This window comes from Galeopterus variegatus, unplaced genomic scaffold (genome assembly GCF_000696425.1).
Source record: "Galeopterus variegatus unplaced genomic scaffold, G_variegatus-3.0.2 Scaffold1995, whole genome shotgun sequence".
In the NCBI taxonomy this organism is placed as follows: Eukaryota; Metazoa; Chordata; class Mammalia; order Dermoptera; family Cynocephalidae; genus Galeopterus; species Galeopterus variegatus.
In genome coordinates, this window is record NW_007728106.1 from 31,242 (window position 1) to 34,826 (window position 3,585).

At 43.3% G+C, this 3,585-nt stretch overlaps 1 pseudogene; it reads right to left on the minus strand.

Annotated features, from left to right (window-relative positions):
* Positions 1–910: 910 nt before the first annotated feature.
* LOC103596349 lies at positions 911–1,586 on the minus strand (annotated as a pseudogene).
* Positions 1,587–3,585: the final 1,999 nt, after the last annotated feature.

The window sequence follows — 3,585 nt, forward strand, 5'->3', positions numbered from 1 at the left end:
TCTGGAGCTCCCATGGGGTTGGCCAAGACTTTGCCAGAGCTGCATCTGGTCTGAAGCTCTCCCTGCCCAATTCTGCTTTCCATGGCCCATGCCCATATTTTCTTTTAAAAGTGTCAGAGCTGCATCATGGTCTGAAGATTTTTCCTACTAACCCTTTTTATTTTTATTTTATTTTTATTTTTTTTGTCTTTTTGTCTTTTTTCATGACCGGCAACGGATTGCAACCCTCAGTGTCGCGCCCGTACTGGACCGGGACCGGCAACGGGATCGCAACCCTCGGTGTTGCCCCTGCTCCTCGCTCAGCCGGTGAGTGGCCGGTCTGTATGTGGGATCTCAACCCTCGGCGGGAGCGCCGCCGCGCTTCCCAAGCGGCGCACTGTAGCAGTGTGCCACCGGGCCGGCCCCCTTTTTATTTTTTACTGGTGTTACTTCTCCCCTCTCCAAATAAATCTCTTGCACTTCTGTCTCATCATCTTCTTTCTCGAGGTCTCAACTGACATATTTGTTTATCCATTTTCTATTAATTTCCAGAAAAGAAATTGAGATTGTTCTTTCCATTCCCTCACAGCATGGTAGAAAACTACTTTACCTTACTCCCTCCATTTCAGTGAGTGCACAGGTCTGGGTTCATTTCTTTTCTCTGTATCTCAAGTTCTATAAAGTGGACTCCAAATGCCTGCCTTGGGTTTTGTTGTGAAATACTATATAAAACCACTTTGACAGGGTACAACACGGAAAAGAGGCTGTTGCTTAGGAAGCAGGTATGTTCAGTCAGTAAAGGTAGCCCAGCTGGGTCATCATCCACCTTTAGAGTCACAGAACCTCACAACTAGACAGACCCAAGAATTTTGTTTAGTCGTTTTTACTTTCTTTGGGTCTCAGAGCCCCAAATGAAAGCTAAGGACCCTCTTCAAGGGTCAAGTTTTAGTTCAGTCATCTTTTTTTTTTTTTTTATTGTACTGAACAACCTTTTAACTTCAGCACCTGGAACATAAGATAGTGGTCCTGCATGTTCAATTGTTATCATAAGAAAGAACAGACACCAGGTAGAGAAACCCTTTTCTCAGCAGGAACAACACTATATCTGCATAGCTTTTGTGATCCCTGGGATTAATAGCTACTAATGCTCTTCTATCCCAAATCTTGTCAAACTTGCCAATATTTGTTGTGGAAAGATAAAAAATACTGCAACAGTACAAGGAAATATTTGCTGAATAACTCTTAAATACTTTGGTACCAGGAATTTCAGTGATTGGTTCTTCTGAGTAAGAAAGTTTCTGCTCCATAAAAAATTCCCATATCCCAAGGTCACTGATTTCCACACCAACTACACTGTGTCCTCAGTCTGCAAACCGTTTTATCTCAACTGCTTTTCTGCAAAGAGGAAAAAATACCCTCAGTCCACTCTTGCCTTTAAGAAAAGTATACGAATGCTTCTTTAATAGCCAATGTCTTTGTTCTTTATGAAATGCAATTTCACGGTTCACCCACTAGTCTTGCCACTCTTCCAGAGTTAGTACTTGGCTTTTCTGTACCTCAGTATTGAGGTTCTCTTTAATATCAAGTAGAGTTCTTGTAGTATTCATAGTTTTATAAACCCTTTTGTCTCACAAGCAGATGTCTGCAAAGTGGTTCTGGGGCATCTGCAACTGGAATAGACCTTAGGATGCTTGTGCTCATAGCAGGAGGCTGCAAAGCAGCTGGTGGGTGCAAAGAGATCACAGAGCGGCCAGAGAGGAAGCAAGCTCAGTCATCTTCAGAGCACCATCTGGGGACCCCAGATTAGACACACTGCATTCTACCTAGCCAAGCCAACCCTCACTTTGAAGAGTAGGAATGGGGACCTAACGAGATGAGATGATCTATACAAAGTCTTCCTACAGTTCGGATGGGTGGGGCTGGGAGGAGGTGGGTCTGCTCCAGTCTGTCAAGCAGGGTTGAATTAAAAAGACATTGTCAGTGGGCACAGATGTCATCGCTAGTCTCCATTTGCTAATTAATCATGAGGAGGATGAGTTTTACATTCACTCCCTTAGCTTAACCTGACCCTAACTAACTCTGAGACCTTGGGCAAACCATACAGCCTCTCTGGCTTCAGTATCTTCACCTCTAAAATCCCTGAGGAATTGAGCTTGAGTCTAATAATAAACCATCATTTACGGAGTGTTCTGTTAAGTGCTTTATGTGCACTATCTCACAACCACGCTATGAAGCAGAAACTTTCATTAGTTCCATTTTATGGATGAGGGAACCGGGCCTAAAGGGATTCAAAACATTGCACAAGGAGGTAAAATCAGAGCTTCCATTTGAACAGAGCACTGGCCAACTCTAGGGCACTTGCTCTTAAATCTTGCCTCTCCATCGTCACAGAAAATTCCAGCTTTAATACTCTATTATTCTGTGATTCAGCCTTGATACTTCAGTGGGAATTGAGTGCCCTGTTTGTTTCTGAAAGACCTATAATTGCCCACTGAACCATGCTCTTTCTGGTCTTGGCCCAGTGTGGTGTAATGACACTTGTCCCTGTTTAACAGGGAAGAGTGTGACGATTAATGAGGTGATGACTGGTAAGTGTTTTGAGTCTGTTTAATAAAAGCTTGGTCTCATGGGCTTCCATATGGGAAAAGAATGATTTTTAGTAGGAGTCAGAAGCTGATGGGCCCTCATTAGCAAAAAGCGTTTTGTTTTTAGATGGCAGTCTCTTAAACCAAGAGCTATCATTTTGTTTAATAATTTCCAAACTGAATAAGCAGTATAACAAGTGAGCCTCAAAATCAGTTAGTCAACCAAAAGGCAAACATTTTTGTAACCAGGAGATAGGGGAGCTTTACAGCCTTTAAACAATATAATCTGAGTGCCCCCTGCCATTTTACCAACTGGCAGCATAAAATACATGCGTTTTAATCATTATACTGTGATAGTTGGAACAGCCAGCTGATGGGAAGCTTAAATCTAGTTTATTCCTGGGGGAAAAGAATAAGCTTAGGACCATGTGGCATGCTTATTTTATTTATATGTTTTCAAATTGACTGCAAGGGATTAAGAATTTAAACTCTATAAACATCTCAGTCAAGTAACACCCTCTCCTAAAAATGATGTGCTAAGTCCACTGAAAGATACAAACAGGGCCCGTGGAAGAGAAGTCAAGTGCAGGGGCCTGGCTTCCAGCTGTTCTCATGCTCAAAGGAGCCAACCACACATGCTTTGGGCTAGACCCTGGTCTACTAACACCAACGCCATCATTGCTTTACACATTTGACACTCCCCATGCCCCAATCAGCATTGGGTCTCTCCTGCTTTCTCTCTCAAGGCACCTTGAACTTTCCCTTATAACCTTATCTATAATTTTTCATGATTATTTGTTAATGTCTGCCTCTCCCACCATGCTGTCAACTCCATGTAGTAGAGCTGGTATCTAATGCAGAGTCTGGCACACAGTAAGTACTCAGCAAGTAGTTGTGGATGTGTGTGTTCTTGTGGAGAGGATCCACCACTGCATTTGCACCCAGGCCGTGCTTCCCACGAGCTGCTCCCAGCCAATGGCTGAGCAGGCAAGGGTCAGGTACTAGCGCAGGCTATTCCTGG